At 37.9% G+C, this 24,553-nt stretch overlaps 1 pseudogene; it reads left to right on the top strand.

Moving 5' to 3' along the window:
* Positions 1-9,885: 9,885 nt before the first annotated feature.
* Positions 9,886-11,203, top strand: LOC145040108 (equilibrative nucleotide transporter 8 pseudogene; annotated as a pseudogene).
* The last annotated feature ends 13,350 nt before the right edge of the window (positions 11,204-24,553 follow it).

Below are 24,553 nucleotides of genomic sequence, written 5' to 3'. Positions count from 1 at the left end.
TCTTCCTTACTTAATAGATTTGTTTGTCATCGATGAACAGTATCACAAATTTATCTAGGTAAGGTTGGAATATGCGATTCATTAGATTCATGAACACAACGGGTGCATTATTCAATCTGAAGGGCATCATAACGAACTCGTAATGGCTGTATCGAGTCCTAAACGTTGTATTATGAATATCTTCCTCCTGAATTCTGAGCTGATGGTATACCAACCTTAGATCGATTTTCAAAAAGTAGCTCGATTCCTAGAGTTGATCTAATAGATCATCAATTCAGGGTAGGGGATATCAGTTCTTGATGGTGAGTTTGTTCAACTCTCGATAGTCGATGCACGTACAGAATGCTCCATCTTTCTTCTTTACGAACAAGATTGGCACTCCCCATGGTGAGAAGCTTGGTATGATGAATCCTTTACTCTGCAATCTACTCAACTGATTGGAGAATTCCTGCATTTTTTTCAGGGCTAATCGATATGGTGATTTGGCTTATGGGGGTGGCTCCAGAAATCAAGTCGATTCTGAACTCGACTTGTCGCACAGGTGGTATTCCCGGAAGGTGCTCTGTAAATATGTCAGGAAAGTTGCAAACTTCTAGGATATCCTTAATTTCCTTCACTTCTTTCTTCTCGTCAACAACATGGGCTAGGAATATGTGGTACTTCTTGTGCAGGTGCTTTTGAGCCTTGATGTAGGAGACGATTTGGAGGTCTGTACCGGGTTTGTCACCATAGCTGACAAGGGTTTCATTATTTGGTAAGTTAAGTCGGATGACCCTTTCGTAACTCATGATATCGGCATGTCGAGGGATTAACCAATCCATGCCAATGATCACATCAAAGCTTCCTATTGTAACAGGCATTAGGTCTATTTGGAAGGAGTGATTGTTTAGGATTAAGGTGCATCCTATGTATATGTCTTTGTTCTTTCAGTTTTTCCATTTAGCATTTCTTCTATGAATATTTCATTGAGTTATTGAGGTTTTTGTTTGAGTATGTGTTTAAACTTATGGCTCACAAAACTCCTCTCCGCACCGCTATCAAAAAGTATGCATGCATATGAGTTATTGAGGAGAAACGTATCTAGAACCACAGTGGGGTCCTTCATTGCTTCCTCGTGCCCCATTGTCAAGACCCTTCCCATGCCTCTAATAGTCTTGTTCTTTGCCTTTCGGCACTCCATTTTGAAATGCCCCATCTCTCCACATCCATAACACACCTAACTCACCCCATCATTGGTTGCTTGGGTGGTCTGTTGAGCTGGCGCCTTACAGAAAGGAGCAGTATGCCCCTTCCTGTTGCAGTGCATCTCCCAGTAAGTTCCACTGTGATGGAAGTTGCACTTGTTGCATTTAGGTATACTCCCAGCATATTGTTTAGCCAATGCTAGGGGAGTAGGGGTGGTGGTGGCATGGACTGCCACGGTTTGTTGTCTTTTGATAGGCTCTTGAGCGGGTTGTCCCTTCTTCTTGTTCCATAACTTTCGCTTGTTATCTCCTCTTTTTGGTTGCTAAGGTGTGGGTTCCATATTGCCCTGGCGGACTCCGTGGTCGACAAGACTTTATGCCAAACGTTTGGCACTATTGTAGTTGGTTGGAATAGCATATATAACCATTACTTGAATATGAGCGGTTAGTCTCCATATATATCGCTCCACCTTCTTGGCTTCCGAGGTGACCATCCCGGGGAACAAAACCGCCAAGTTGTTAAACCTGGTAGTATACGGGGACACATCTTAGCTCGTCATCGTATGGTTCCAAAGCTCTTGCTCCAATTTATGAATTTCGCTTCTTACTCAGTATTCCACCAACATCATGACCTTCAGGTCTTCCCAACTCATAGAGTTGGCCACGACGAGAGTCAGGGTTTTAACATGGCCATTCCACCAGGATAAGGACGAGTCAATGAAAGTACAAGTTGTATACTTGACTTTACATTTATCTTGGCATGAACAGACTTCAAACACATATTCAGTCTTCTCAAACCATCTTGTTAAGGTGATGACACTGTCATCGCCATGAAAAGTTATGGGCTTCCAGTTCATAGGATCCTTGTAGGAGCATACTCGTTGGTGTCCTTAACTTTCACCATGATTAGAACTATTGGTATCGTTCCCGATTACGTTGTCATTTCCTTTTTCTTTCATTTGTGCCATTGGTGCTAATTTTTTCCATAGCGGTTGCCACAGCGGCTTGGAACATAGTCGGGTCCACCTGTGGAGTTGGTGCTGGTGGAGCTGTTGGTGGTTCGGCAGCGCGTCAGTTACTTCTGTGTGGTGGCATTCTTCTGCCATAGGGATGGAATGATGGCAAGTCCTTGATAATAGTTATAAAACGGCTAGTTTTCGAAATAGTACGTCTCAACTATATGTTTGTTATGACTTGTATTTGTCGTAATTTGTAAACATTTCATAAAAATATGGTTGCTAGAATAAATAAACAATTGCATAACAATTTGAACTTAATAGTAATACCTAATGAAATAACATGGAAACCATTTCATTGATAATGTTTCATAGTAGTACATAGTTTTGGAAAAACGACCTTTATGGAGGTCTACAATATACTTGAAACCTAAAATAAAATCGGCAACATAACGACCCTTAGAATAGTGTAATCACTTATTCGTAGGGTCGACCTACATACATGGGGGGAGTAGCACCAATGCTTACTCTTAAAACCTAGTCTATAACAAAAGTCGAGTACAATAAGCACTACTCATGGCGAGTGGCATCTTGCGGCCCTCGAAGTGTGGCTATGGATGCTCGTATCTCCCTTGCTTCCTCTCTGGTGTCCTCGGATCAACGCTCTGCCTCGATCATCCTCCGCTCCATGACGACGTGTCGGTCACTGAACTCCCTAACCTTGGCTCGGGCAATTTTGACCTCCTCCTGAAGATAGTCGATGATCCTACGAGTCTAATCATGATCGTCATCTAGACAACGTAACCGAGCAGCGGTGACCTTAACAATGGCACCAACATCTAAGATCTGGCTGGAATATGCCCTCACATTTTCGCCAAGGTGCGAGATACGGCGAATCATGACAAGGAGAGCCCTGTCAGCTGAACCTCTATTATGGAGATCCTAGAACTCACGACTTATACCATATGGAGAACGTTGGCCCTGCTCAGGGCTCCATCTACACAAGTCCTCCACCCAATGAGGTATCAGACCTTAAAATGGTACCTCTATCAGCAAAATCTCGGGTCTATGAAAAGGAAGTATCCTCTTACAAAGAGTTCACATCCATAATGGGCCACCTGGATGGCAGTATACCTGGAAACTCGGCTCGGGCGCAAGATCGTATAGATCGTGTACAGTAAAAAGTGGGTTGCAGACTTTAGATTCCGCATCGGAGTCCTCCTTCCTCTGGTCCTCATCACTGTTCTCATCCTGACCCTCCTTCGGGTCTTCTTCTACGGCTGGTGGGTCGACCTTAATTTGCTCCTCAGGATCCTCCTCGATCCATCCGCCGTTCCCATTGTTGGGAAAGTAAGGGTCTCCGGGTAAGTAAAATTTGGCCATGTTAACTGTGCAAGAATAGAGGCATAAGAGGCACATAAGGAACTTAGATGTATGGTTCTATTGTATCAGAAAGTGCTCCTATAATATTTCAAACATTATGTTTGGTTCAAGCATTTCTTTGTATGGGGTGTTGGTACGTTTTAGAATTGTTGTTCACCACGACTATTCCCAAACACATGTTAGTCACATCTCGCATAAATATAGTTAATCGGGCTATATTTATCCCAGATATGAGTACATAACTACCTAGGACTAATCGTAGCATTCAATTTATCTTTTTACATTTGTATTGTTCTTGTTATGACACCGTTCTAGTATGTATGTATGTACTTATACTTTATATGAAAATGTCATTATTGTAACGACCCGTTCCCGGTATGTTGATTTATTGGTAATTATAGTGATTTTTTCAAGAGGGACTCGGCGAGTTCTAGCCTGACTCGCCGAGTAGGGTCGCGCCTGAGGGCACGCGTGAGCCGGGGACTCGGCGAGTCCATATCCCTGACTCGGCGAGTCCATCTGTCTGGGTGAAACCCTAAAATCCCCGGGTTGCCTACTATTTATACCACCTTATAGCCCCCATTCTCGCCTCCCTCACCCTGAGAACGCAGTGTTAGAACCCTAAACCTCCCTTGAAGAGATTATATGTGTTTTGGTGCCATTTTGTGAAGGTGTGAAGAAGGAGAAGAAGGAAGAAGCAAGGAGAAGTGTTGTAGTGCAAAGATCCAAGGCCAAATCAGAGTTAATTGAGGTATTTTCGGAGTTCCATCTTGTTATATGCTTTAAACTTCCATTAGAGCTCTCCCAAGAGCTAGTTGATGCTTGTTCCAAGCCTTACACTTGCATGAACGCCTTATTAAGTCGAAATAGCTATGGATCTGAATGTTGGGGTGTTGTAGAGCCCAGATCTACTGTCTTTTTGGAGTTATATTGCATGATAACCATAGATCTACCCATTTTGTGCATCTTTTAGCCTTAGTTCCCTTATTCATGAGGTTGTACACGTAAAGTTGGAAACTTTACGTGGTAAATCAGCTTATTGGACCCAGATCTATCAATTGTATGTGTTGGATTCAAACAAAATCAAGTAAAAATCAGTTGCATGGGGGCAACTCGGCGAGTCGGAAGAACGACTCGACGAGTTGGGTCGCGAGTCCCGAGTTCTTCAGTTTTATCAGTGTCGAGTGGACGAGGTGAGTTAGGGAGTGGACTCAGTGAGTTGAGGGTAAACTCAGTTTTATATGCTTCTAATTAACACTTTATATCTCTAAGGTTGACTATCAATAAGGAGTCAACACTGGTCAACTCTGGTCAACGGTCAACGGTCAACTCTGACCGGACTCGGCGAGTACCAAGGCGACTCGGCGAGTCTGGGCGTATACACCAATCTCCCTGGAATCCTCCCTTGACACGCCGAGCATTCACTCAACTCAACGAGTTCCACCTGGCATGAGTTGTGGGGCCACCACGACTCAACTCGCCGAGTCTCAAAACAACTCGGCGAGTCCAGTTTGACTCAATCCACCGGTCCATTCTGACTCCCCCTTGACTCACTGAGTCCACCCTCCCCAACTCGGCGAGGCCACTCACTGTGTGGTCGGGCAACATTCATGCTACTCGTCGAGTCTGTTCTTCGGACTCGGCGAGTCCGTGCCATGCACTGACTCAATCTTGCTCTAAAGGTCAGATCCAATCCATTAATCCATAGATCCAGTCCCTCCAAGCTCATTTAGCACGTAAAGTTACAATCTTGATGCACATACAACCTCTATATGACCATATATGATGTTTTAGACTCATTTACTACAACACAAGGTCATGGACTCCATTGTCATACATAAAGCTTGATGAGTGAGGCTCTCTGGACCTCTATGGGTCCAGATCCATAACCTCAACTCAAGGAGGGAACCAATGGGCACCAAATCATCCCATAAATGACCATCATAAGCCCTAAATTGCATAATGCTTCACCAAACAGAAAATAGTCCGAGATCATACCTCTAGAGTGATGATCTAAGCTCCAAATCCACGAAATAGCAACCTCCTTTGCTTCCTCTTGCCTAGAGTCTCCTTCTTCTTGCTAAATAACACACACAAGGTCAAGAAATGCTCCTTTCTCTTCACAAATCGCTCAAGAACCCAAGGGTCTCTCACTGAGGGTTGGGTGAGCACAAATGACGGCCATAAGGCCCCTTAAATAGGCCTCAAACCCGGAAATTTAGGGTTTCATTACACAGCGCAGACTCGCCGAGTCCATATCCTGGACTCGCCGAGTCCAGGCGCGCTCCTTTGCCCAAATCTGCATCCCTACTCGGCGAGTCTGAGCTCCAACTCGCCGAGTCCCCCTCACAATTCAACGAAATTAAATTTACAAGATACCTGGTAAAATCCGGATGTTATAGATTGCGTAAAAGTTAACAATTAGTTTATAACCCTAAGTTGAATCGTTTCCAAAATCGTTGATATCTTACATCTCAAATTATCAATTTTGTTTGTTGACTTATTCTGATTTCTCCATCTCACGAGTCACGAATCATGATTATCAGACAATCGGACATCCATTCATCGACTATCGCCGGCCGAATCGTACCATATCATCGGTGTTTCTCCAATCTCCAGTCCTTTAGCTTCTCATCGTCGCTCGTCACTCTCATGCCTTGTTTCTCTTTCTAAAGTGAAATCGAAGCTGCACAAAGCACAGTTATACTCACTGATTCGTCACTGTCTCTCATTCGGTCACACAACAGTACAACGCAACCATAGCTTCATTTGAGTTTACGGATTCTTACAAAAACATCGTATATTCTTTTCCTTTGTGATTTATTTTTTTTATTTTTTTGCTTCCTTTGATCACGGTCTCTCCTACGACTTTTTGTTTCATTTTTCTACTTTTAAGTTGGGTTATTTTCTTGTATCAATGTAGTGTTAATCATGACACACGGTAGCTATGAAACAGAAAATGGTGTTGCTATTAAGACACCCTATCAATATTTTTATCAAAAGTCAACATATACTAAACTATTTATAATCTACTTTTTCGAAAAACAATGCAATTTCAACCAATAAAACAACCTTAAAAATCAAATAGGATGTCTAAAAGGAAAAATAAGGTGTCTTTTTAGCCAACCTCAACAGAAAATCATGTATAAGCTTTAAGCACGTAGTGTTAAGACGGTAGGAAATTGCACTGTCAAAAAATGTTAAAAAAACAACATGCTACCATGGTGTTAAAATTTAACCAAGGTCAATAAAACAAAGGTAAACCAAATTCAATATCCCAATCCCAAATCCCAAATTGGAGAAAAATCAGGAGGCATCATCGATAGATAGCAGCCTGTATCAACATTTGAGACCAAATATATACCCATTAACAGCTCGCCTAAGTTTTATGCCCCTCATAAGTTAACTAATGCCTTACATGCTGGCTACGTTGGATTTTGAATAAATATGCAGCCAAACATGATTTCAAGTTGAGTTTTATAGGCTTTTGTTTCTAGTTGAATCAAACTGGAAGACAAAGCCCCTAAATATGTTTGTAACTCTTTTGGTTAGATGCTACAACTTCACTTAAATATGCTTGTCAGTGGGTTAACTATGGATGGATATGAAAATCTTGTTTTTGGTTTGATTTGGAGTTGAATATTCGTATGTATATGCAATTTTTTAGGCATGGTTGATTGTTATGTCTTGGTTTTAATTCACAAATGTAGCTCATTTGTTTGTTACCTTTATCTAATTCTTGTTTTTTTCTTTTAGATGGATGGTAATACCAATGATGATACTAGGGATGATTTGAATGATGATTGTGTGGAGGTAAATAAGGAGGGAGAAGACAATCAGAAAACCAAAGGAAAACGAAAGAGGGAGAATACACAAACCTCACCGATATGGGATGTATTCGAGTAATTAAAAGGTGTTGTCATAGAAGATAGAATTAGGAAAGAAGAATGCAAATGGTGTGATGATGTGAAGAACTATGACATTAGATATGGAACCGGGAACTTAGAACGACATGTAAATCAATTTTATAGGCCAGATAAACTTTTGTACGTCAAATGTTATTGGGGATTGTGTGAAGTTGCAATTGAATGTTAGGAAAACACTTATTAAAGATGGTCAATTTTTTCATACACGATGCTGTGCTCACATTCTAAATTTGATAGTTCCACATGGTTGAAAGAGATTGATGGTTGTGTTTCTAAAGTAAGAGAAAGTGTGAAGTATGTCAAAGCATCTCAAGCTCGCAAAAGACAATTTGTGGATTGTGTGAAGTTAGTTAGTTTCGATCCAAAATGGGGGTTAAGACAAGATGTTCCAACAAGGTGGAATTCTACATATCTCATGCTTCGAAGTGCACTTTACTTTCGTACGATATTTACTCATTTGGAAGCAAGTGATTCAAATTATAGATTTTATCTAACTAATGGCGAGTGGGATAGGATTGAAGTCCTTAACAAATTTTTATGTAGTTTCTATGACATTACTTGTGTATTTTCTAGGTCAAAATATCCTACATCTAACTTGTAAGCCATATGTAGATCGTCTAATTGGTTATACCAACATCTTGGTATAAGTCTAGTGTACAAAATAAGGACTATTAACTAATAAGGTCGTATTGTAACACGTAACAAAAGCAAGAACAAATAATTGTTCAAACATATATGATATAACTGTTATTAATCTAAAAGTGTTAGTAAAAGGCTTAAAAAGATCTCTTTATATATAGAGAAAGCTAAACTTGGTACGGGCGTCAAATTTTGAAAAACAAAAATTGACAATAAATTCATGTAATTAACTTTGTAAATAAATGGAAAAAGGGAAACTAAGATAAACATATCTTCTCCCATTAAAACAAAATTCAGTAAAATAGGAAAATGAGCCAAATTTTGGGGAAATTCTAAATTAAGGGCCTAATCGGATTAGGGACGGACGCAGGAATAAATATAGTAGATGTTGCCGGGATGAATAGGCGTTGCCGATATATGAAAAATAGTTTAAAAAAAAAATCAAAAAATTGAAAATTTTTACACTGCGTTCAGAAAAGTTAGAGGTTGCCGGTGCCACACCGGGGACCTCATAAAACCGTCCCTGAATCGGATGATTTCTCGAAGAGAAGTGGGGAAAGTCACGTTCATTTAATGTTAGACCTCTTTTGGCCTTGTTTGTCCTCATATTTCTTTATGTAGGCTTCTTCCAAGTATTCATTCTACTTTGAATCATATTAACTAATAGATAGGGTATTCACCTAGTCTAGTTCATACCAAAGGGTTTCTAGTCCAATGGTATTCGGTGTTGCCCTCCCTTATTGAAGTCGAGAGTTCAAGTCCAGTGAGGGACATCGATGGAAAATTAGAAATAGTGTAGGAGTAGCCGTTCCAAAAAAAAAAAAAAAAAAAAAAAAAAAAAACTAGCCTAGTTCATGATGCGGGGTATCAGGCAAACAATCCATACAAACAATTGGACGATAAATTTAGCAATAAGAAATGCATGTCATGCCATAATAAGTGTCAAAATTCACAATTCAAAATTCATCATTCATTATTCAAGGTTCACTATTCACACTTTGTAAACTATTCATATAGATGTCTATGTCTATATGTGATTGCATTCATAAGCCACATCCATGTCAAACATGCCACATATGAGAGACCCATGTCAAACATGAAATATAAGAGAGAATCCAAAAGAGAAAAGTTGATCCCTAGTAGAAGAGTTTTCCCACATATGTTTTATGTTTCTATAAACAAATCAAAAGCCTTAACGGTTAACATACCTTTTTCATAAGAATTTTTTCAAAGCTCGTTAACCAAAAAGCCTTAACATACATTTTTCATAAGAATGTTTTTTCATAAATCTTACGAATCTTACTAATAGTTTTTTTTTTTTTTTCGTTCGAAAATAAATGATATAACATTATTGAATTATGAAATAACTTTAATTAGATATGATTGGTGAAATTTACAAACAAATCAAAAACAATTGCAATAACTTATCTTTTTTTTAATTTTACCGATGTTAATTTGATCCATGGGTAGGGAGATGATTTGCTTTTCGTGATGAACTATGATGCGTCCAAGATATTTAACGAGCATTATATCGGTTAAACTACGAAGGTGCAGGGTTAATTTGATCCAAAAACTTCCCTAATTTGAACGTGTTTGTGGCCGAGTTTCGCATACCATTCTGAAATCCACCGTCTCAATACTTCTTTCTCACATCAACGTGGCAGCTTTTAGTAATTCTAAATCAATAAATCTTTACATCGATCCAACAAACTCTCTTAAATACTAAAAGAATTAACTACAACCTCTTCAAACAAATTTCTTCTCCTTACTTCCTTAGCATTCATCCCCGGCGACGTAATGGTAAACCAACACTGGGAGCCGTCGGCCGGAGACGATCAAACTGATGAACCGAAAGACCCTTATTACATTGCATACATAATCCACTTTCTTCTCGGCGCAGGGTATCTGGTTCCATGGAATTCTTTCATCACCGCCGTCGACTACTTTCAGTATCTTTATCCGGCGAAGCACATCAGCAAGGTGTTCTCTGTTGCGTATATGGTGGCGGCCATGACTGTCCTTTTTATTCTGACATGCTGGTCTAGCTTCTTGAAGATGAAGCTGCCGGCGTTAAAAACGAGAATGAATTTGGGTTATGCTTTGTTTGTTTTGGTTTTATTTGTGGCGCCGATCACTGACTGGGTCGATCATCGGGATGAGTTCGGAAGAGGTTCAAATTTCGCTTTTGTGGTTCTTGTTTCGATGGTGGCAGTAACTGGTTTTGCTGAAGGATTAACCGGTGGAAGCTTGGTCGGCGCCACCGGAAAATTGCCCGGAAGGTACATGCAGGCGCTCGTAGCTGGCAACGCTTCAGCGGTACGTATTATTAGTAAGTACACGCATTACTTAGTTAATATATTAAGCCGAATAATTCAAAATGCAGGGGGTTTTGGTATGCATGTTAAGGATCATAACCAAGGCTTCACTTCCTCGATCGAGAAAGGGACTTCGAACAAGCACACACATCTACTTCTTCACCAGCACACTCATCGAACTCCTGTGCATTATCTGCTTCAACCTACTCCACCGAATACCAACGATTCAACATTACATAACCAAAACTACCCAGACAAGCCACCTCGATGATCACCCACCCAAAACCGAGCTCCGACGACCGGAAACACTCCTGGTCTTCAAGAAACTCCGATGGCTAGCAGTGTCCATGGTAACAATCTACGTTGTGACCTTGTCGATTTTCCCAGGGTACTTGAGCGAGAACGTGAATTCAACTTTTTTTGGTGATTGGTATCCTGTGTTGTTGATAACTGCTTTCAACATTGGTGACTTTTTGGGCAAGTGTTTAACGGCGCTTTATGTGCTAAAGAGAAGTAGATGGGTGGTATGGTGCAGTATAGGGAGGGTGGTGTTCTTTCCGCTCTTTATGGGTTGCATATTCGGACCCAACTGGTTGCGAAAAGAGGTTCCGGTGGTTCTTTTGACGTTGTTGTTGGGAGTTAGCAATGGGTACCTGACTAGTGTGCTTATGATCGTTGCTCCTAAAGTTGTTGCGGTTGAGGAATCGAACATTGCTGGAATCGTAATGAGTTTGTTTTTGGCAATTGGGTTGGTGATAGGTTCGGCTTTAGGTTGGCTGTGGAACATTCGAAGAAGATAGAAACCCTAATTTACTCTTCTAAATGTTCGTTTTGGTATAATGAAGAAAAGTAGATGAAAGGAATGCGATTGTCGTTCCATCTTAATGCAAAAAATAAACTGTTTGTTTGATTATTACCTGAAGAAATAATTGATAATTAGACAACTTCAATGATCAACATTGAAAAGATTGTTCCTATTTATTGGTATACTTTTTTAACAAATCACATTTGTGTTGTTTTTAAAGTTTTATAAATACTATTTATTAATATAAAATTCTATAAAATATATTTGTTTTTAGTTTGTATATATGAATAAATAACAAAAAGGTAAAGAAAGATTTCATATATATATATATATATATATATATATATATATATATATATATATATATATATATATATATATATATATATATATATATATATATAAAGAGAGAGAATATATATATATTTTTGGTTTATTTTTTTCAATTATTTTAAGGTGTTATCATCGAAAAGAGAATCATGAAATTATATCAACTTTATATATATATATATATATATATATATATATATATATATATATATATATATATATATATATATATATATATATATATATATAATTTTATTTTTTATTCTAATGTTATTAATTTAATGTAAATAGAGTGTGAAATTTAAAATTTAAAATTTAAAATAAAGAATCAATTATTAATTTAATGTAATGTAATTAGAATGAAAAATTTAAAATTTAAAATGGACAATTAATAGGTTGACATGTGATATAATAGGTGACATATAATATTAATGAAACTTTATAATATTATAACACTTGTCCATAGTAAAATAAACTTATTTATATATTAGAATTAGAATATATATATATATATATATATATATATATATATATATATATATATATATATATATATATATATATATATATATATATATATATATATATATATATGAGACCATACTAATTTTATAAAACATTAGGATACGATCCAGACACTTATCTTCGAGATCAAAAAATAAAAAATAATTATAAATTGCAAAATAATAAAAGAAATACAGTTTGAACTAACAAATACAATGTAAATTCATTGTTTTCTTGAATCAAGTTTGTAAATTTGACATAATTCATATCAGAATATCATTTTCTTTACAGACTTCAAACTTTAGCTATGAACATACGAATAAAATACCAAATAATTTTGAACATTTATATAAATAGTAACATATTCAAATATTATAAATTGTATTATGACAATATGAATGATATATTTATTCCGCATAGAATATTCAATATAAGAATTATTTAGATATGAATATAAAAATATGTCAATATCTCAATATGAATGATATCAATTCCATTAAAGATATCTAGAAAATGGCACAAACAATATTTATGATGAAATATTATATTTTCATAAACAAAAACAAATTAATATCCATTTAAGAATATATTTTCTTTCATGATGAAATACATACACAGCAGGAAACATAAACATAATCAAACTAAGATCAATATAAAAATTATATATAATTTTTAATATATGGGTACTAATAAAACTAATATTCACGAAAGAATTAGAAAGAAAGGTATGTAGATTCACATACGTGTGATTGTTTAGTAAAAAAATTATTAACTTTTTAATGAAATGAATTTATAACTAAAGTGATTTTATAACCCATTACTTTTAAAATCAATATTTAACATTCAAACACAATATTTTAATGATTATACATGTGAAACATAAATGTAAAATGGATGTATTATCGTTTATTTTATTTTGATGGAAACAGATAAGCCATACACTAAAAGGAATCATTTCTTAAATTTGGGCTAAAATTATGCGTAGATTTATTTTACCTTAGACGGAAACAAGAACATTAAATGGATGATAGACTTTTTTTTTCTTCATAAAATTAAGGTTTGAATTTAAATTGGTTATTAATGACCCTAGCAAATACCTAAAATATGTTTTTGTAAATATTCTTTTTAAATTAATTAAATAAAACGATTGACTTAGAAATGTTCTTATGTTCTCATTTTAGTTGATATTTTTATTTAAACCAACTTATATATATATATATATATATATATATATATATATATATATATATATATATATATATATCCTTCTCTCTCTTTCTCTCTTTCTCTCTCTCTCTCACACACACACATATATACACACTATTGTCTCACTTGAAACCACCACTCGTAAACCACAATTATTTACCAGAACCTACTACCATTTTTCGAAAACCACCATTATTTGCCAGAAACTGCCGTCACAACCACCATTCTTGGAGGAAAGCACCTCTAAAAACTCCACATCTGCACTTTGTCTTTTTTTGTCCAATTTCTCTTTTTTTCTCCGGTGTTGCTTACCAAAAATCACCGCTAACACCACCGCCGCTACTATGGTTTTCACATATGGAACAAGGTTTTAAGATCTCAAATGAGGGTTCTTCGGCGTCGTTTGAAGAGTCGCAAATGGTGCTGGTCTTGTAACACCCCGCTCTAGGTAAGTATCATTGTGGAATTTCAAATTAAATCCTTATGTTTAAACCCTGCTCACGACGTTAGCATTGACGTGTCACGACGTGAGCCCTGATGGAAGAATCACGCAATTCCTTCAAGCTCACGACATGAGCCCATATGGGTCATGATGTGAGAGATGATTGCGAGGCAAACCCTAATTTTTGGGATTTTTTCTGTATTTAAGGAAGTGATGGTTAGGGTTAGCCCACCCTCAGCCTCTATCACCTCCTAATATCCCCCTTTGAAACTCTAACATCCCATTGTTGGTTTTGAGCTCATTTGTGGTGATTTATTACAAAGAATAAGAAGAAGAAGAAGAAGAAGAAGAAGAAGAAGAAGAAGAAGAAGAAGAAAAAGAAAAAGAAAAAGAAGAGCATCTATGTAACAGCCCGGAATTTCAGGTATTGCTTTAAAACTATTTTTGGGGCAATTTAGGAGGGGACTCGGTGAGTTGGTGCCTGACTCGCCGAGTAGGACCACAGACTTGGTCGCGGATTCGCGACTGGACTCGACGAGTCCATTAGGGACTCGGCGAGTCGACGCTGTTCAGCAGAAACCCTAGCCGTTTGGTTTTGGATCGTATATAACGCCTCTTAGGCCGTCATTGTTCGTTTTTGCTTTCTGAGAAGAACCCTAGAACGATTGTGTGCATCTGGAGCAAGGATTGAAGACCATTGTTGGGTTTAGAAGAGTTGTGTGCAAGGAAGAGGAATGTTTAGCTAAAGGAACAGCAAGAGAATCACGTTCTGAGGATTGGGGACACAGAAAGTGCATCAATCAGGTAATATCTCGGATTTCGTTCTTCTGTGATTGATGTGAATATGAAGTTAGGGTTTATAGAACCCATTTGATGATTAGATGGATTATTATGTTGTTACCCAAGTGTTTATACCCTAGTAATAGGATGTTTAGAGGTCCAGATAGTCCCATGAGTGTGTATTTCGGGACCATACGTGTTTCAGGAAGCAGTTGATCGACTGCATGGCATGGACTCGCCGAGTCGGATGAGCAGACTCGGCGAGTAGCTTGAAGATTCACTGGGACTCGCCGAGTTGTTCTTCAGACTCGGCGAGTGGAGTCGGGGTGGCCCCGCGATTCTTCCACGAGGACCTCGTCGAGTCAAGAGGGATACTCGACGAGTAGAAGGGGGAACAACAGGGAAAATTGGGGAGGACGTCTAGACTCGCCGAGTCGCCTTTGCACTCGACGAGTCCGGTCAAGTTGACCGTTGACCTGCATGTAATTTCGTAGGGTCAGTTGTCTTGTTTGATAAGATTATTAATAAGGGTATATGGTATTATAGGGAGACTGCAGATCGGCGGACCGAGTGCGAGTGGTTTCAAGAGTTTATAGTTTACATTACCACGAGGTGAGTCTTCTCACTATACTGTACCCGGAAGGGTATCTATGTGTGACCGGAAGGTCGAATATGTTATGTGTTATATATATGTGATAATTGAAAAGGTAGTTGCTATGCATGCTATGTATGTTCTATGGGCCGGAAGGCAAAGTATTATGTGACAGAAAGGTCAGGTATGATATATGATATATATGTGCTATATGTGTTTAAGTAATTGTACTATGTGTTGCATATGTTTATGGGCCGGAAGGCAATATGTTACAGGCCGGAAGGCAATATGTTATGGGCCGGAAGGCAAAATATTATGGGCCGGAAGGCGATTATCTCATGGGCCGGAAGGCGTTGTACTGTGGACCGTAAGGTTCGGGCCTAGAAAGGCGTATATGTGTAGTGGTATACTGGGGAACTCACTAAGCATTTATGCTTACCAGTTGTTATGTATGTGTTTCAGGTACTAGCGAGGACCGTGGGAAGGCGCCGGCATGATGCATACACACTGCTGCCATTTGAGATCTTGGGGATTTTACATATGTATTTGATATGAAACATGAAATAACATTATTGGTTGAATGAAACTACTTTATTTTAAATGAAAAATTTATTTGAAAATTTGCATTGTTACAATCTAGCCATCATCTTAGCACTCAAGACTCTCCATCATTCATTTCCACACCTTCTGGACCATTGTGAGTTTTCAAGATCCTAGCTTTATAGGGTTATTAGCTTAAATCTAGCTTTTTATACATTTTCTTTCATGGATTTGGTGATATGGTGCTTGGAATCCATAAACTTTCCAACTTTATGGATCTCTAGTGTCCCTTGGGTAATATACGTGCTAGAGATAAAGCATGGTTGAGTTTTAATACTCTTGCATGAGCTTCTAAGGTAATTTCTTCATTTTGTGCCCTAGTTTGTGTTTGGGACATGCATGTCAAAAAAGTCAAGATTTTTATGATGTTTTAGAGTAAATAATACATTCTGAAAGTGTTGGTTGCATATCTTGAGGGATTAAGAGCTTTGTTCATTAAATCTATTCAAAGCGTATCTCATAACATGAGGCCTTGTGGCTCACGATGTGAGAATGGGTATTCTCGATTATTTTGTCTTATAGGGTCACAATGTGACCAATAGATGGTCATGACGTGACCAATAAATGGTCACGACATGACGAGTGGCTAGGTGGCTTTTAAGTAAGGATTTTGACCATTAACCAAGTTTGAATTTAGGTCAAATAGTGTAATTTGATCAGTAGATTGAGGTTTGGACATTGTTTATTGTATAGGAAACATGTACAGTTGGTTTTTGGAGCAACATTCCATTTAGCTATCTTTTAGAAATTTAGGTGAGTTTTCCTCACTGTACTCGTAGGTCGAAGGCACCAATGTCGGCCCGCTAGATTATATATCATGGTATATAGGATGACGATATGTTAGATTGGTAGATCTATATGATTACATATATATGATGATTATCTGCTAGACTGGTCGACCTGTATGATTACCTGTATATGCTAGTTATGTGTTTATCTGTTGTGCATGTCAACATGATGAAGGTCAGTGGCAATCCAGTTTGGAGACAGTGGGCCAGATGGGTAATCCATTCGGCAGACTGTGGGCCAGGGTAATCCTGTTGGGAGACTGTGGACCCAACATGGTGTATGCGTTTCTATTTGGTTGTGTGTGTGGTATTTTGAGGGAACTCACTAAGATTTGGCTTACAATTTAATTTATGGTTTTAGGTACTTTAAATGATAGGAGCAAGGCGAATGCATGATCGTGCGCATAATCTTGGACTTTTATATGATTTATGATTTTTGGGATACTCTTCTATGTGGTTATGACTTTTGGGAATCTTTGTTTTGTAAAACTTATGAATCTGAGTGGGTTTAAAAAATGAAAATTTTTTGTTTTGATTTTAGGATGTTACAAGTTGGTATCAGAGCCCTGGTTTGAAAAAATTGGAGGAACATTTGTGTGAATCTAGACTCAAGCTGAGGATCTGTAAAAAATTTCAAACTATTTTAAAACAAAATTTCTAAAAGTAACCAAAGAAGGATGGATGTGTACGATCAGCCGGAGCAAGAAAGTTTTCCTAATGATACCCACAATGTTATTTTCTTATGTTGATTATGATGGAATTGCATGCTAATTGTAGCCTATGGATCTTTAGGAATTGCATGATAGAATCGCATGATTTATGATACCGAATAGCCTAGATGATTTTCTTGTATACTAAATGGTAATTACATCATTATTGTAGTTGCTTAGTGCACGCAACATAGTTGTACATAACCAAGATTTTATAGCCTGAGAATTGTGATTTAGCTTTATTCCATGTTCGTTAACCAAAAAGCCTTAACATACCTTTTTCATAAGAATGTTTTTTCATAAATCTTACGAATCTTACTAATAAGCTCGTTAACCAAAAATCCTAACATACCTTTTCTATAAGAATGTTTTTTCATAAATCTTACGAATCTTACTAATAGTTTTTTTATTTTTCGTTCGAAAATAAATGATATAACATTATTGAATTAAGAAATAACTTTAATTATATATGATTGGTGAAATTTACAAACAAATCAAAAACAATTACAATAACTTTTTTTTTTTTTAATTTTACCGATGTTAATTTGATCCATGGGTAGGGAGGCTTTAAGGGGCCTAGGGGGGCCATGGCCCCCCAACTTTTTAGCCTACTAATACCAGTTGTATGTATGTATAGCCACTGTAGTTTCACTTGGAGAAACCCGCTGCATGCATATCTAGTTTCTTTTATCCTTCATCTATCCATAGACATTTATGCCATTAACGAGTCTCTTTTTTGAGAGTTTTTGATACGCCATTCATGGCAGATCTAAAAAGAAAAGAAGTGAGGAAGAAACTGTTTATATCCTTTTCTTCTATTTATAATTATAATAAACAAATATAAAACACCTGATAACTCTATTTTATTGAGAGGGAAACAAACACATATCACAAAATTTAATTTTTTTAATCTAATGAAAACCACAATCAATAATAATTTAAATCTTTGAAAATCAAATCTTATCAAATCTCAAAATATAAATATCGGAAGATCTAATAAATCATATACAACCCACAAACAGATAGCAATTTCAATCTCTCAAATTGACAAAACCTAGGCAAAAACCACATGGTCGCCTTCTCGTGCTGTTTCCAATTCACCTCTCCGACTCTTACAGTCTCAAGATCTCCTCATTGCCCTTCACAGACCAAGTCGTCGATCACACTACGATACAACTTGAGACAAGTGTCTCAGTCTTTTGGATTTCATGGTATGTACATAGCCATATATCTACTCTCACAAGTTTGTACACCGTCTTACTATCCTTATCTCTCATTTAGCTCCCTCTTTCTCTAAATGTGATAATGAAAGTATATCAAAGTAACTTTTCAATATGAGGAGTTAGAATACAGTGGGTCGTCACTCTCTCATCTTTACTGGTATTGTCATTTCCAATGTGTCCTCACCTTTATTTTCTTTATTTTGGTTATAGACATTCATATAGTACATTAAATGAAGTACCAACCTAGGTTGGGAGGATATAAACTAGGGCTCTTTCATAGTCGAGCCAACTGTACTTGTTATTGCCCCGGTCTTATAACTTCTCCATTCTCTCTAGAGCATCACAGTTAAGCAATACGTTAGGCTAGATATGGTCAAAGGGTATATACGTGGGCACAGGGAACTCTAGGTCGATAGCTCGACCTATACCACTAATAAGCCCCCTTATGTAAATTTCTCGTGTGGGCTTTTTCGTAGGGAGTCACACTTGTCGAGGAAGAACGTAGGGAAATAAGGAGTTATTGTAGAAACAATAAAATAAAGAAAAATAGATTCAAAACAGTTTAGTTGAATCAAACAGTAAGAACAACGATTGAATGTGATTGAATGGGTGCCAAACGCTTTATTATCAATATCGTAGAAGAGTTCGATAAGAACTTCTCTATAAAGATATGGAGGGCTAAAAAAACATTAACCCTAAAACGATACCTATATATATATATATATATATATATATATATATATATATATATATATATATATATATATATATATATATATATATATATATATATATATATATATATATATAGTCTAACCCTAGCACCATAAAGACGGATGGATAGACCCATTTCGATAATAATAAAGACTAAATACATGCATAATTAATTTGACACAATACAATAAATAACCCAACAATCTCCCCCTTTGTGTCAACTAAGGAAGGAAATTCTTCAGTGTTGTTGGCGCTTCTGAACCTTGAATAGTTTCGGCATTAGACCAAGCAAGGTCTTGCGAACCTGAATGTACCATTTGATCATGTCTGCGAAGCTGTAACGACACAAAATTCAAAAAAAAAAAATTCATTTAAATCATATAACTATCATATCACATTTCATAAAACTCGATTATTGGCTTACAAAACATAATCCCTTATTAATTACTCAATAATCCAGGATTCTCGAAATATAATTCTTTCTCTGGTGTGTACAATCAAGCCAGTGTCGTTCCGAGATACTAAGAAAACCTGAAACACATAACATATAACACAGTAAGCACGAAGCTTAGTGAGTTCCCCAAAATACCACATACAACACATACGCCACTCGAGGCTATATCTCAGTACGACCTTCCAGTCGATGTGTCTCAGCGAGACCCTCCAATCTCGTAACTCGTTGGACCCTATGGTCCGGTCTATATTGTTGGACCCTCCGGTCCGGTCTATATCGTTGGACCCTCCGGTCTGGTCTATATCGTTGGACCCTTCGTTGCGGGCTATAAACTCGCATAGTATAAATCACAAAGACATAATGCATAGCATGTCACATACAATATGATAACATAATACTCAATGTAAGCACATAAGACCTTCCGGTCACACATAACTACCATTCAAGATAACGTATAGTGAGAAGACTCACCTCGGATGATGTCGGATATCCTCTCGTGCTCAATAACCCGACCTAGCCTCCTCCTATCAAATGATAACATCTCTAATCAATACTTTCTCTTGTCCTCATATCTAAAGAATGGGTAGAAGACCATTCTACCCTACCCTGACCTCTCTTAAATCAACTTGACTAAAACCCTTAGGTCAACTGAAGTCAACTCTAGTCAACGGTCAAACTTTGACCAGACTCATCGAGTGCACTCGGGTGACTCGGCGAGTCCACGTGTGTTCTCAGAATCCTCTTAAGGTCTCACTCGACTCGTCGAGCTAGCCTTTCACTCGATGGGTTACCACTGGACACGAATCGCGGGGTAACCCAACTCGACTCGTCGATTTCCCATATGGACTCGACGAGTTTCCTCCATGGCAACACTCAAATGACCTTTTGAGATCAGATCTTCTTCACTAACTTATAGATCTGACCTTCTAACACCCATTAATCGCATAAAGGATCAATCTTTAAGCTCATGCAACGCTTATATGTCCTTAAATGATGAAATAGCTCTTAAAATGGCAACCTAAATCCATAACCTAAAGGGACTGCATAAAGCTGGAAGGTTGGGACTCTCTGGACCTCTTAAGGTCTAGATCTAAGGCTTATTCCACATTGGGACCTCATATACTCCATATTCCTTTAAAGAAAAAAAGTCAAGAAACCCTAGATTCATGCAATCAACACCATACAGAAGGAAAGGTCCGATTTGTTACCTCAAAGTGAAGCTCTATGCTTCAAAGTCTCAGAACATCAACCCCCTTAGGCCCCTCTTGCTAGAACTCTCCTTCTCTTTGAAATGTCATGCCAAAAAAAGTTTCAAGATGGCTCTTCTTCACTCTCTAAGATGTCTGGTTCGAAAGGAGTCTCTCAAGGGTGCAGGTGGCTGCCACAGAAGGCCATAAGGTCCTTTAAATAGGTCCCAAACCCGAAAAATTAGGGTTTTTCCTTAACAGCACTGACGCGGCGAGTCAGATACCCGACTCGTCGCGTGTAATTCTTATTGAGATATGAGAAGTGACTCGACGAGTTGACGCCTCAACTCGTCGAGTCCCTTCATTAACTAGGTCACCGAGTCACGATCCTACTCGACGAGTTGAGGCGTCAACTCGTCGAGTCACTTCTCATATCTCAATAAGAATTACACAAATTGTCATGCTTGGAAATCCGGATGTTACAAAAGCATTCCTTGACGCCAGCATCTTTCGCTTTTCACTTTTCAGTTATTCCCAATACATAATTAAGACATGATGTGGAAAAAAGATGCTTGTTTGGTAAGCAGAATAAACACCTATGAACGCTCATACCATCTCTAGAACTTTGTTGAAACGCCACACTCCAATTATCTTTCTCAATTTTTCCCAGCCTCATCTTGCTGATGTCATTCAGAGCTTCTTTAGGTAGCATAATGGGTTTCTTTCGCGATCTGTACATCCACATTCCTAAGTTCTTGAATGTAAGAGACCAACATCCTTTTCAGATGTGCCTCGATGGGTTTGAATTTTTGTTCATCCTTTAATAAGATATGAAACATAGAAATCCAGTCGTATCATTTAAGGCACGGCAAGTCTGCAAGTGTAAACTCAAAAACTGAACTCTTTGCTCCATGGACAACTTTGAATGGAGCATTGATAAAGCTTTTAGTTTCAATCGGCCAGATGACTTTCACAAATGTAATTTCCATTGAGCTCCAATTTTGATACTGAGGCTTTACATGCTTGAGATAAAATAGGAAAAGCACTTAATTAACATCATTTTTCTGAAAATGGAGCTTTTTTATCTTTTCAAAACTGCGAAATAGGAACGCCTTCAGAGTTATTGGAAGGTCAAGCTACGAATCCAAAGTGTTCTCCAAATCAAACGAAACAACTGGCTCCAACCAGTAAGCACTTGGATTGTCGATATCTTCATTCATAATTCGCTCCATAGTCCAAGGAGGGAAAAGATACTTTTGGGTTTCCAGTGTTACTTGTGCATCACGAAGCTCTTTTTCACGAGCATCCGCTTCTTTTTCAATTGGCAGATTTTCATCAAGCTCTTTATCACGATACTTTCGATTGAGCTTTTCCCCTTCATCCTCTTCTTCTTCTTCATCACCATCGATCAACTTTCCTGTGCCTTTCGATCCTGAAGCTTCATTACCCTTCGTATCATTTGGATTCGGTTTCTGTTCATGCTCACCAGAACCACCAAATGGTTTCTTGACTTCTCCCCTTGTTTCGGAAGAAAGATGAACTCCAAAACACCCTCTATATGATTGAGCATTGAGAAGACGGGTTTAGGTTTGTCATCCAGATGTTGGTGAACAAAGACTGTGAATAAAGAATCACGAGTCTCGATGAGATTTATCAAATATTTATTAACAGCTCGAACACTGATTTTTATCATATCCTGTTCAGATTTAAGCTCATCAGTTTGTTGTTTCACATGCGACAGTTACACAAAAAGAACTGTTGTTTTCTCTGTTTTGAATTCCAGCTGATCCATAATCTTGTTTTCGATGGCTAAGTCCACATGGAGCTTCTTAATTTTAGAAGAGATGGATGTTTGCAACTCAGCATTATCATCCTGAATCTTAGTGCAAACCTTCAAAAGAGTAGCTTTTCGGTTTGAAGAGTCGTGCGAAGACTCGTAATGACCTTATTCACAACTTTAGTATTTTTGTCTGAGGAACTATGAAAGTCCACCATAAACTCAGTCACATCATTCACTAGTTTTTCGACTTTTTCAGTCGCCTCATGAATAGACGTTTCTTAATTTTCCACAACTTTGGTATAAGCATCGATACTTTTGGCATGCTACTTGGTGAAAGACTCGATTAATGCTTTGACAGACTCGAAGGAGTATTCAGTGCTTGACGAAGTTTTGGAAGACTCAAGCAGAGTACCCAACTTGGCATTTTTTTCATCATAGGAGCGTCATCTTCACCATTCTCTTGTTAAAGATTGAATGGCCTGTAGTGGAAGTCTTGGAAATCATCCCTATCATCACCAAAAACCATATCAGGATCATCATTACGTAAAGGTGAGATTGGGGTAGAGCTAGGACTGATCGTAACACGAAAATCATCAGCCCCCGTATCAGATACGTTGATAGTTACTCGTGGTGAACTCGTGGTTGTGGTGGTTGTTGTGGTGGATTCGATATAAAGGGGAGTGGTGTGGGCAACATATATTTGTGGTTGTGAGACTCCCTCAGTTACATTCGGAAAGGGAGTGATTGTGATAAGTGTGGAAATAGGTGTAGATGTAGTAGTAGGAGATGGTGGAGGAGAAGGAACATAAAAAGTTTCATTTGGTGAAGGAACGTAAGTATGAATCAGAGAAGATACCTTAGTAGTAGTCTGAGTAGGAATGAGCTCTGAGACCATAGGTTGCGAACTGACTCCTTTATCTTCGTTATCAATACAAGCCTGAATATCTTCCGAAACGGTTTGGGCATCTGAGTCCTCCCGAGTGATTGGAGAGGGTGATCTCGCCTTTCGAGCAGCCCTCTTGATTTTCTTTGTCGGAGTGGCAGCAGGTTCAGAAGGACCGGCCTTCACCTTTCGCTTACCTCCCTTTTTAGGCTTGTTCACTTCCCCCAAATCCGTTTGCATCTCAGGTGTTAGAGGACGAGGACCAGATGCAGGTTTCTGTCGATACCCGTTAATAAGATTGTTGTGTATTGGAGTATAGTTGAGTATCACATTTTAAATTCATCCCATAAAAGTGAACTTCGTAGGATCAGACACGATGAAGTTAGAAGTGTGAAATATTGGAATAGCTGTTATGATAGACCCTGCTACCACCGGAACGTTGAGTTAAGTGATGACCCTATGGACGATGATAGACTAGAATCAAGCATAAGAAATCTCCGAGTTCCTTGTTGTGGAAAGAGTGTTCTAAGCTATTTGTACCCAAAGGATTGAACCATAATTGAGGTTGATTCCATGGTATAAGCCGTAGATGATGGTACAAAAAAGCTTACTTGCATTATCTGAGCCCGTGACTCACTTTAAGAAGATTTTGAAGACAAAAGTGAAAAGCCCATTCCACATCAGAGGAAGGTTGGGCTTCTTGAACTTTGATAAAATGACGAGATTTCCCATGTAACCCATCTGGTAAAACATCTCCAAAATTGAAGAGGAAGAGATTGAATCTAGATCAACGAGATCCCTAGCTTGAGAAAACCTTAGCAATCGATTGAATCGGGACTTAGAGATTGAGGTTTTTTGAGAGTCAATCTCAAAAGTAATCACAGAATCATGTTCTTGGTAACTTGTAGTGGAGAAGCATTAGATAGACAAACCAAGGGAACATTCTATGCTATGGTAAGAGTTGGTGCTAACAGAGAGTGACGAAGGCACTCAATCATTACCTATAGAGAGACATCGTATTTGGATGAGTCGAGATCCAAGATGAGATTTTGGTTGGCTTTGATGTTTAGTAGCCCGATGAAGCATTTTGGTCAGCCATAGAGGGAGTTTTAGAAGTAGCGGTCATGGATGCTGATAGAGAAAATGAACAAT

Source organism: Lactuca saligna, chromosome 4, assembly GCF_052625555.1.
Source record: "Lactuca saligna cultivar CGN05327 chromosome 4, ASM5262555v1, whole genome shotgun sequence".
Lineage (NCBI taxonomy): Eukaryota > Viridiplantae > Streptophyta > Magnoliopsida > Asterales > Asteraceae > Lactuca > Lactuca saligna.
Note: the sequence above shows the minus strand (reverse complement) of the source record. Positions and strands in the feature narration are given on the sequence as shown.